The 12,514-nt window shown below is 35.8% G+C and overlaps 1 protein-coding gene across 11 annotated transcripts in view; it reads right to left on the bottom strand.

Moving 5' to 3' along the window:
- Nucleotides 1-12,514, bottom strand: part of INVS (inversin) — a 188,419-nt gene that overhangs the window by 154,430 nt on the left and 21,475 nt on the right. The gene's annotated exons all lie outside the window — the stretch shown is intronic.

Genomic DNA, 12,514 nt, shown 5'->3' on the forward strand with positions numbered 1-12,514 from the left:
GAATTCCACAAAGGTAGACTATGGTCATTGCTTTAGATAGTAGTTATAGGTCCACAAAGCTCTGTTAAGTGTCCAAAGGACATTGTGGCTGATGCTGTAGAGTGTCTGCCTAATACCTACACTGATCTTCTTCCAGGCTAACAGAACCCTGATTTTTGTTAATCCTCCTTTAAGTGGCTTTGTCCTTCGGAGGAGGCTGGGCCCTCACCAAATCCAGACAGTGGCTTTCATTGATATAAACAATCATGGCAGTTTCATTCTACTTGCCTAGAGAGTCAAAGAGATAGAAGAAAGTCTGCCACAGGGCTTCTGGGAAGGTTTTTCTTGATGTTGAAAAGGTGAACAAGATACGAATGTTCAATTTTTCTGATTCTAGATATTGTGGTCCGCTTATTAGTGAGATCAGTGAGAGTCAAGTCAGCCTGGATGCCTTAATGTTGCGACCCAGAGAGCATAACTCACTTTTCTGTCTTGTTCCTGTGATCTAGTCCCATCTCGTACCTCAAGGTTTAGCAAAGGGATGCCTATCTATCCATCCATCCATCCACCCATCCACTCAACAGTATTATGGTCTTAGGTATTGGGGCTCCAGTTATGTTCTTTATATACTAACTTAAAAACCTGCCAAGTATTCAAATTTTTTCAAGCCTTGTCCTTTGTGAGTTCTCCCAGGGGATCGTGTCCTGTCATGCCTCACCCGTTCTTTCAATTTTTTTCTTTCAATGGCCGAGGTGTCGCTGATAAGTTACTTACTTTCCTGTCTCCATATCTCAGTGTGTTTTTGTACTCTAGGACACCACCCATAATTTCAGGCTAGACTTTCCCTCATTTTCTGCCCATCCCAGTGACATCCTTAGTCCTAGGCACTCCAAGCCTACTTTGTCCGCTGTAAATTGAATACCATCCCAGTGATGTCCTCAGTCCTAGGCACTCCAAGTCTACTTTGTCCACTGTAAATTGAATACAAGTTCCACTTCTGATAGACCATACATAACAGTCCACATTTTTTTTTAACTCTAGGAGATCATTTAAAAATATTTTGTAAAAATACTTCTCATTATTTTTTACAGCTATATAACATTCTATTGTATGGACATACATTTGTTCATTCAATCAGTCTTTTTACAAGGACATTTCCCTTAACATTTTTCTATTACATGCTTTTTCTATACTGCTGCAATCCTAGGAGTGGAAATGTTGGGTCAAAGGTAAATGCGTATTCTCATTAATTTTGCTGGATATTGTTTAGTGTTCCTCCATAGTGCTTGTACTATTTTTCATTTCCTCTAGCAACAGTTTTGCTATTAGAGCACATGGTCAAACTTTTTGACTTTTGCCAGTGTGACATATGAAAAACATGTTATTGTAATTTTAACTTGCATTTTTCTTTTGATGAACAATGTTGAGTGTATTTTCCCGTATTTAAGGATCACTTGCATTTCCTTTTTTGCGAACTATCCATATCTCCTGTTCATTTTTTACAGAGTGATTGGTCTTTCTCTTCTCTGTTTTATATATTAGGGATATTAACCTGTTGTTAATGACACAGCTTGCAAATATTTCCCAGTTTGTCTTTTTTTTTTCTTTGCTTATGATGTTTTCTAGATGGAAAAGTCTTTCTTACTTTTATATAGCCATGTTTATTAATCTTTTTCCTATCACTTCTTTTTTTTGCCATTAATAAAATCCACCTATTTTATTTAGATTTCCCCAGTGTTACTTGTACTCATTTTTTTTTTTCAGATCTTTATTGGAGTATAATTGCTTTACACTGTTGTGCAAGTTACTGTTGTACAACAAAGTGAATCAGCTGTATTTATACATATATCCCCATATATCCTCCCTCTGGAGCCTCCCTCCCGCCCTCTAGGTCATCACCAATCATGGAGTTGATCTCCCTGTGTTATGCAGCAGCTTCCACTGGCTATCTATCTTACATTTGGTAGTATATATATGTCAAAGCTACTCTTTCACTTCGTCCCACCTTCCCTCCCCACCCCTGCCCCCACCGTGTCCTCAAGTCAGTTCTCTACATCTGCATCTTTATTCTTGTCCTGCCACTGGCTTCATCATTACTATTTTTTTAGATTCCATATATACACATTAGCATACAGTATTTGTTTTTCTCTTTCTGGCTTACTTCACTCTGTATGACAGACTCTAGGTCCATCCACCTCCACTACAAATAACTCAATTTCATTCCTTTTTATGGCTGAGTAATAATCCATTGTATATATGTGCCACATCTGCTTTATCCATTCATCTGTTGATGGGCATTTAGGTTGCTTCCATGCCTTGGCTATTGTAAATAGTGCTGCAATGAACATTGTGGTACGTGTATCTTTTTGAATTATGGTTTTCTCAGGGTACTTGCCCAATAGTGGGATTGCTGGGTCATATGGTAGTTCTATTTTCAGTTTTCTAAGGACTCTCATTTCTTTATTTTGATTCACAGATAGGTTTCCCCTATTCCCAGATTATGCACTGTAAACCTTCATGATATAGTTAACATTTTATAATATGTATACACATTACCATTTAATTAAATTACAATTTAAAGCATGCATCTGGTGCAAATGTTTGCACACTCACAAACGCACACAGATTTTACTAGTTTACAATCGGTACAACATTGAAATGACCAGTTACATACATGGTTAGAAGTTTGTAATCATTACTTCAAAGTGTAGTCTGATATTTTAGCCCAAATTCCTAACAAATTGTTTGCAAAGAGTCAGTGTGATGAATGACAAAGAGATAGAAAGGATCTGAATAAAAAATGTGAAAGAATACAAACCATATCTTCTAAAATCCAAAGTTGTTTGAGATAAACTGAGTATACTCAATAAATTTCCTTAAAATGAGTAGTTTTATTTTAACTTTATGATGTTAATTTTATGATGATTCAGAACCTGAAATATTTAAAATATTTAGATGGAGGTTGAATTTAAATATGTCAAGATATATAGCTCATACATATTAAGCAACAAAAATTTATTTGTTGAACAAACAAATGAATGTATTATATACTCATCACAATTGGAATGGCAAACAAGTGCACTCTGATAGACTATATAAAAATTTTCAAGATGCCTGGTTACCACTGATGACATAGTTTAGACAAATATAAGAAAAGAATAAAACAATCTTTTAAATTGGTGACGTTAATTTTATTAGTAGTGTTTCAATGACTAAGCTTTCTGCAGGTAGGTTCTATTTTGATATTAAAGATTAGGATGACTCATGTGTGGGAGAGATGACAGCTATACTGGATGACAGACTCAAGAATCAAGAAGACCTTGACAGGCTGCACGATGAATCCAATTCAATCCACTAAGATTTAACTGAGTATTTGTTAAGTACTAGGCATTGTAAATAAAAATGACGACTATGGCACTCTTCCTGATATTGAGATGCTCATTGTTCATGGGGAAATCAAGTGTGTAAACAAATATCTTTTGGTGTGATAGGTGATGTAATGGTAGTTGAGTACACAGGTACTGGTGGAACAAAGGAGGGAACGGTAAACTCTACCTAAGTCTGGAAAGCTCAAATAAATGATTAAATATGGATATGATAAAATGCTATATTGAGTCCAAAACCACAACAATATGAATACAGGATGAATTTAAACAGTAGTACGTATAAAGTAGACTTGAGAGGTTTTGTTTGAAAAAACCTCCGACATGAATCAACTCCATCTGGTTGCCAAAATGCCAAAGATGAAAGTCATGCTACACTCTGCTCATCAGACTGGCACTGTATTCCATTCTAGGTGTCTTATTTTAAGGGGAACTTAGGCAACTGTGTATATGGTGAAAGGGATCAGGATGGAACAGAAGCTTGAAAACATATTAAATGAAGAAGGAGAGAAGAAACAGGTAATAGTAAAATTGGAGGAGAATTTCTTCACTTGGCCATAATGACTATTTTTTATTAAGACATGTCAGATCATGTCACTCCTTTCCTCAAAACCCTCCAATGTGTCCTTCATCTCATTCAGAGTAAAAACAATTCTGACAATGGCCAAAAGGCCCTACTGGCTCTGGTACCCATTTCTTTCTGTCTCATCACCTACTGCTCTCCTTTTGCTCACTCATTATAATCACGCAAGCCTCTTTGTTATTCCTCAAGTATTCCAGGCGTGATCCCATTTCAAAGCCCTTTGTTTTGACTGTTCCTCCAGCCTGGAATGAAAGAAAGCTCCCTCAGCCATTCATATGGCTAGCTTCCTTACCTTCTGCAAGTCTTGCTTCAAATATCACCATCTCAATGAAGACTATTTTGATTGCCTTATTTAAAAGTCTAACTTGCTCTCCCCAAGCGTCTCTTCCCTGGCTTTCTTGATCCCCTTTACTTTGGCATTTTGGTTATATTTCACTTATTATATTAGGAAATGATCATCTGGGCTTTATAAAAGCTTAACAGTCAAAAGAGGTAGAAAGAGCCCTACGATTGGTCACAGGGAAAATATTGAGCCCAGGGGCTGACAATATTCATACTACAGGAATAATAAGCCCCCTGATTCCCTCTCATTCAATTCTGAACAGTAAACTATAGGGGGGAAAAATAAGAAGAGGAAATTCTATGAACAAATACAGTTGTATGACATAAGAAGGTAATTAGCAAATTAATACTCAAATTTTCTTTGGAATTGATGTTATATACAAAATTAATTTTTAGACGTTTAAATGAAGGTAAATGGATCTGAAGTTCCTTTTTATCAGCTGTAAAAATATTCACTGGCCCTGTGCCCAGAGATTAAAAGAAATCAGCATGAGTCTAATGAAAAACAAGCTGTAGGTCTCAGGGAAATTCAATATATACTCTTTCTTTTCCTTTTAGTTTTTGATTGGTTTCCATGGGAATCTAGGCTTGTGGGGATCTCTAATCTATTCGTGGAAAGCAGATGCTTGAATTTTCATGACTTAGTCAAAGAGGGGGTCAGTGAAGAGAAAGACGATTAGAAAATGAACATGGTTGCAGGAAACATGATGTTCAAAACAAAATGCTGCAAGCCACATAAACGTAAAAACACAATCTGCAAGGCTATTCTACTGTGTTTGAGAGGTATTATAACATAAAGAGAAAAAACAACAACAACACTGGACTTAAAGGCATAGCTCTGGGTTCAAATTCTGAACCTGGCCCATAAGAAAGAAGCCCTTAGGAGAGCAGTTCTCCTGGGTTCCCTTATCCTGCTGCTCTCTGCTTGAACGCCCCTTTCCAATAGTCTTTTGCTTTGTCAGAAGAAAGGAAAGATGGAAAAAAGGAAAGAAGGAAGGAAGGATGGAAGGAGGGAAGGAAGGAAAAAACCCTTAGGTACTTCTTTGGGGGTTAACTGGAAGACAGGATTTGGGAATTACTCTATGATGGAAGAAATAGGCCTGGGAAAGTAAGCTGCAGAAGAGTCAGGAAGTTCTTTTTCAGTGAGCATTAGCAGGAGCACTGAGCTGGGAATCAAAAAAACAAGATAATTTCTGCCTCTGCAAGTGACAAAGTGGCCTTGAAGAACTCAAACTAGACCTCGGTTTATTTCTATAGAAAATAGTTTATATTCAACTATTCTAGCTGCTAAGAAGTTACTATGGAATTAATTTTTTTCTTACTAGAACTATGTTAGAACAACTCAAAGTAGTGATTTCAGTCAAGATTTGCTGACATGTTGTTCCTTGTGACTGTAAGTTTCATCTATGCAGGTACAAATACATTAACTATAATCAAAGTATTAAAGAATGTACAGGTTCTTATTTCAATTCTCAGATTTGTTTAAAAGTAGACAAATCCTGGTTTTGGTTTGAACACTCATTTGAAAGTAAGACCCTAATTATTTGAAACTAGGTTCTAAACTAGAAAACCAGCAGACAGGCTTAGATAGGCTTTCTAAATACTCAGAAGAGGACAAACTAGATGCTAGTTTGGAAACCTCAGAATTTAAAATGTAATGAAGCAAAGATTCTTCAGACTAAGGCTCTCTGCCTGCCTGGAAAAGGCAGCTTAGCTAAGGTTGAAGTCAAATGGGGTAAAATGCAAGGGCTGTTTAACGTAGGCCCTCTCAGTCCAGAGATGTCTTGAGAGATCATTAGAATTCCAGAATATAAGGGTTTCATGTGCTCAGACTTTCCTACATTTCTAGGTAAGGCAGGCATTGCAGATGTCTTTTGGTGTCATCTTTTAGAAGCACACCAACAGCTAAAACCCCATTTGCTTCCTCTTCAGATATCCACTGGGTACACAGTTTGTGGTAGAGTGAGCACCTATTAAAGGGTTTTAAATAGACTCAGTGAATACAGGCACAGAGAAGCCTGGCAGTACCTACTGAAAATCCCCAGGCCACCTTGATGCATGCTCAAATTTAAGAACCACTGGGTTAGACCATAGACACGAGGCTTCCAGATAGCTCCTGAGGTGAAGGCTGTTGAAATGTGACTGAGTGCTTAAAAGCCTAGGCCAGAAACAAACAATCCAATTAAAAAATGGGCAGAACACCTAAATAGACATTTCTCCAAAGAAGTTATGCAGATGGCCAAAAAGCACAGGAAAAGATGCTCAACGTTGCTAATTATCAGAGAAATGCAAATCAAAACTACAATGAGGTATCACCTCACATCAGTCATAATGGGCATCATCAAAAAGTCTACAAACAACAAATGCTAGAGAGGGTGTGGAGAAAAGGGAACCCTCCTACACTGTTGGTGGGAATGTAAATTGATACAACCACTATGGAGAACAGTATGGGGGTTTCTTAAACTAAAAATAGAACTACCATATGATCCAGCAATGTGATCCACTCCTGGGTATATATCTAGAGAAAATCATACTTTGAAAAGATACATGCACCCCAATGTTCATTGCAGTGCTGTTTACAATAGCCAAGACATATAAGCAATCTAAATGTCCACCAACAGATGAATGGATAAAGATGTGGTACATATACACAATAGAATACTACTCAGCCATAAAAAAAAGAATGTCATTTGCAGCAACATGGATGGACCTGAAAATTATCATACTAAGTGAAGTAAGTCAGAGAGAGAAAGACAAATATCATATGATATCGCTTATATGTGGAATCTAAAAAAAATGATACAAATGAGCTTATTTACAAAACAGAAACAGACTCACAAACTTAAGAGAAGGAACTTATGGTTACCTGGGGGAGGGGTGGGAGGGAGAGGTACATTGGGAGTTTGGGATTGACACGTATACACTGCTATATTTAAAACAGATAACCAACAAGGACCTACTGTATAGCACAGGGAATCCTCCTCAATACTCTGTAATAACCTAAATGCGAAAAGAATTTGAAAAAGAACAGATACATGTATATGTATAACTGAATCACTTTGCTGTACACCGGAAACTAATATAACATTGTTAATCAACTATACTCCAATATAAAATACAAATTTTAAAAATTATAATAACGAATAACAACAATAACAACAACAAAGCCTAGGCCAGGAACCATTCTTGCTTCCATTCTCCTTTTGCTCACCTACTAATAATGGTCACCAAGTTCTGGACATTTTATCATTTTTTATAATAGATTTTTATTGAGGTATAACATATATATAATAAAGGGCATATGTCTCAAGTATACAGATTGATAAATTTTCACGTAAAGTAACACACAGATCAAGACATAGAACATTTCCAGCATCCCTGAAAGATTTCTCATTCGCCTCTTCAGTCACTGTTCTTCAGGTTACTCTTGGGTAATCACAAATCTGATTTGGGTCACCATATAGTTTTGCCAGTTCTTAAAATTCATATAAATAGCATATGTATCTGACTTCTCTCACTCAACACGATATCTATGAAGTTCATTCATGTGGTTGAATTTACCAGTGGTTTGTTCTTTTTCATCGTGTAGTATTCCACTGCAGGAATAAGCCACAATTAATTTAGTCATTTGCCTGTTAGGCATTTGGGTTGTTTTCACTGTAAGAACATTTGCTATTACAAATACAGCTGTCATGTACATTCTCATACATGTCTTTTGGTGGAAAGAAGCACTTATCTCTATTAGATATGACTGGGGTTGGGGTGTGAATTGCAGCGAGAGTGTGTGTGTGTATATGCACACGTATGTTTATCTTTAGTAGATACAGTTGGTTTTCCAGAGTGGATGTTACCAGTTTACATTCTTACCAAAAATATTTGAGAGTTCCAGTTGTTTCACCATCAATTGGTACTGTGAGACTTTTTCATTTTAGACATTCAAATAGTTGTGTGGCAGTAACTCATTGCAGTTTTAATTTGCATTTCCCTAATTAATAATGATATTGAGCACCTCTTCATGTGTCTTTTGGGCATTTGGTTTATACCCTTTGTAAACTAGGGTTACATGTTTCAACATGAATAAATCTCACAAACATAGTGTTAAGTCAAAAAAAGAAGGCAAGTTGGGGAATAACACACAGTATAACACTATTTACATCAATATTTTAAATATGCAAAATAATATTACTGTTTATGGGCATATAAATATATATAAAGTAAAATTAGAAAAAATATGCTTGGAAATTGAAACCACAAAAATTAAGATAGACTGAGGTGGCAGAAAAAGAGGGGAATAGGATTTAGAAGATAAATAAAAAGCTTCATTTATTTCATTTTAAAAAATCAGAAGTAAATATTTTAAAAAAATTCAGCTTTACCTCTTCTGGATGTTAGGTCCCTGAGTGCTTTTCATATTATTTTCTATTCTTATTTATAAGTTTAAAATAATTTATTAAAAAAAAAATAAGACAGAGAACATTCCAGGATATGCAAAGGCAAAGTGAATGATGAATATCCTATTAAGAGAAGAGAACTGAAAGGAGAATTGACTCCATTTCCTCACCTAATAGCTAATTGGACTAGAAGATCCTGAAGGACCTTTCTATCTCTGATGTCTACTGATTCCCAAAGACTAATTTGATGTTTATACCTGTATTGCAGCATAACTAATAGCAATAACATTGACAGCTTATACCTCTAGAGGGTATATTTCTCCACCAAGCAGAAGGCTTTAAATCTAAGAACTCATCATTCCCATAGAGCAGACAGCGAGCAGTATTATCCCATTTTATAATGAAGAAATTGAGGCATACAAAAGTTATATTTGTTGAGAAATTAAGCTCACAGAGTGTTGTTAAATCCTACTTACAAAATTATAAATGTTGGGGTGGATAATGAACACAAATAAATCATATATAATTTAAACTCCAATAGTTTGGAAGACTGTACCATTCATGATAAATCTGACGTTCACATTGATTGATTAACTCCTTCATTTATGTATTCATTAAACAAACAGTAACTGAGTCTTTATTAAATGACAGGAGCTGTGTTAAGACTGGAACTATAAAATCAAATAAGACATGACCTCTGCCTTCAAACAGCACTAGAGGGGTTGAAATATAGATAAGTGAAATCTGTGGTTAATTGTTAGGTAAGGAGTTATGGTAGAGGTCTACGTACTGAGGAGGATACTGGAATACAGAGTCAAAGGGGACAGGGGAGGGACTGTTTGACGTGTAAGTGTGAGTATGTGTAAGATAAGGAAACCAAATACTATTAGCTGATATTAAGTTTTCCAGAAAACTTTCAGAGGTATTCTACTCTTCTCTTTTACTTTTTATAAATCATTAACATGGAAACAACATATTTTTAAGACTGAAAATTAATATTTAGTTTTCATAGATGAACTGAGAATTCTCTTTGTGAATCAAAAAAGAAAAAACAACTCAACTACAACCTGAAGCTTCTTTAATTTTTGTGTTTAACATGATATAATTTTTCAAAGTGGGTAGTCTTAATCTTCTTGAAGCCAAATTAATAACCTCCTAGAAGATTAAAAATGCATAACTATTAAAATTTAGTGAAATTGCTAAAGCTTTTTTTTTTTAATCCTTATCAACAAATAAATGTATCTGTGGAAGTCAGAGAAATAGTAGCTTCCCTGGAGCAAAACATTTCTAACAATTAGATATCTTTTGTGAGAAACCCAGAAAAGGTATGACTGATTGCTTTCTTGGATTAAACTGAGGGTACTAAAGGAAAAACAAATTAGGTACAGATGTTCAGTATATTGAGATTAATTTTATTCTCATGGGTATCATTTCCTTAGCTGCCTGGACTAACAGCAATTTGTTTCCAGAGAAGTGAATATGTGTCAAAATAACTAAGTCAATCAACACAGTTCAATACGTTTTTCCCATATATGTATCTTGAAACTGGATAAATGTTTCTAATAAAATGTCTAGCATTTGTATTAATAATGACTTTCTAGATAAGTAACATAAAATTCATTCAACAAAGACATGTCAGACAGTGTGTTAGATTCTGAGGGATTCAAAAATAAATAAAACAAGTCTCTTGCCTGGAGCTCCAATCTAGTGGGAAAGAGGCAAGTAAGTAATCATTATAATACATACAAGATAGTGGGGCTCGAATAGAGATATGAACAAAATGCAATGCAAACATGAGTTTTTCCTACTAATCAATCTAAGGTGCCATAATATAGCTCACTATCACACAAAAAATAAAAGCATAATAAATAATATATGAGAATGGTTGATTTTTGAGTCAGTAATAATAACAATGCTATTTACATGTTATGGCTGCTGATATTTTATAAAACACTTAGGTATATTAATACAGCTATATGTACCTTGCAGTAGATAGGCCAACTTTAATTCTCACTTAATATCTTTATCTATGGTCTTCGTAAGCAACTTAAGAGCAGGAATCATGTCTTTCATCTTTGCATTCCAAGGCCTAGCACAGTGCCTGCTGCACAGTAACAGTTTTAACATATATTGAATGAATGGATGTCTGCACATATATATGAATATTGATGTTACATAAATAGCACACTTCTGAATTCACAGATAACAGAATTAAGTGTGAGAGACATTACTTGAAAAGAATATTTGACATCCAAAATATCAGAGAGGTTCACTAAACAAAGGGATGTGAAGTTTAATAGGGACAGTAATAGCAGACATGTGATTCATTTTTTAATATTCTCTCTAGGTGTATACTCATGATACAGAGTAGACACTTGGCATCTACTTATTGAATGAACAGTTCTACCTCCACAATGTATCTATTGGATCCAACTCTTCCTCTCTATTGGCCTGAACTATAATAGCTTTCTATGTACCTCCATTCTTGTCCTCTTCTAAAGTAGCTTTAGTTGCCATGAGTCCCCTTAAAGTAATTTGATCATGTAACTTCCACCCTCAAATTTCCTAAGTATCTCCCTAGTATTCAGGACCCTTAATTTAAAAAATAAAATTAAAAGAAAAAAAAAGCAGAGGAAGTATATAGTACAGAAGTCTGGCACTGGCACACAGCAGATACTAAATGGCTAAACATTAATGAGCTAGGTTGTCTTGGGAAAATTAGTTATTCACGTTTTAAAATGAGAACATATCTCTACACAAAAATAACTTCAAAAATCAATTTGTTATGTATTAAAAGACAAGTAGAAAAGACAATATAGGAAATCTTAAAAACAATCTCTGTTTAGCTCTTTAGTCTCCCAGCTGTTGTTTATTGCTAGGTTTCTTAGAGCCTCACTCTACACAAGCAGAGTGTAGGCATCTGCTAATGACTTGCGAGGAATTTGTATTCAGGTTTTTGGGTTCCTTCTACGTGGCTCCTTTCTCTTCAGGAGTTTGCCCTTCAAGTTCCAGCCACTGCTAAACTAAACTCCACCTGAGTTTCTCCAGCTTACTAAGAATCTTGCTTTCTGCTAGGGTTGTATTCTTTTGCATTCCAATTTGGAAAATGCCTTAAAGGAAAAAACCAGGATGAATGTGGAGCTAGTTTTACATGCTTCCCTTCTCTGAACAATCCTGCCTATGCCTACTGCTCCCAATGCCTTCAAATAATATATTTTGTTCAGTTTTCATATGTTTTTGGCAGATGGGCTGTCCTAAAAATAGGTGGTCACTGTGAGAACTTATGTCTAGTCATGAAAGTCTCTGGTTAGTTGTTCTTTTTTGCGATTTCTTCTTTTATATCTTTAAAACGTTCCATCAACGGTTAATTTATATTTTGTTTCTTTTCTTTTTTAAAAAAAAATTAATTTATTTATTAATTTATTTATTTTGGCTGTGTTGGGTCTTTGTTGCTGCACACAGGCTTTCTCTAGTTGTGGAGAGTGGGGGCTGCTCTTCATTGCAGTGTGCAGGCTTCTCATTGCGGAGGTTTCTCCTGTTGCAGAGCACGGGCTTCAGTGGTTGTGACATGTGGGCTCAGTAGTTGCGGCTGATGGGCTCTGGAGCACAGGCTCAGTAGTTGTGGTGCACAGGCTTAGCTGCTCCGTGGCATGTGGAATCTTCCCAGACCAGGACTCGAACCAGTGTCCCCTGCATTGGCAGGCGGATTCATAACCACTGCGCCACTGGGGAAGTCCTATATTGTGTTTCTAGTGGTGCCAATATCTGATGTTTTTGACAGAAATCTGTTTATTGTTTCTGCTGACTCTCCTTCACGGTAGATTGCTTCCTCACGT

This window comes from Hippopotamus amphibius, chromosome 2 (genome assembly GCF_030028045.1).
Source record: "Hippopotamus amphibius kiboko isolate mHipAmp2 chromosome 2, mHipAmp2.hap2, whole genome shotgun sequence".
NCBI classification, from domain to species: Eukaryota; Metazoa; Chordata; class Mammalia; order Artiodactyla; family Hippopotamidae; genus Hippopotamus; species Hippopotamus amphibius.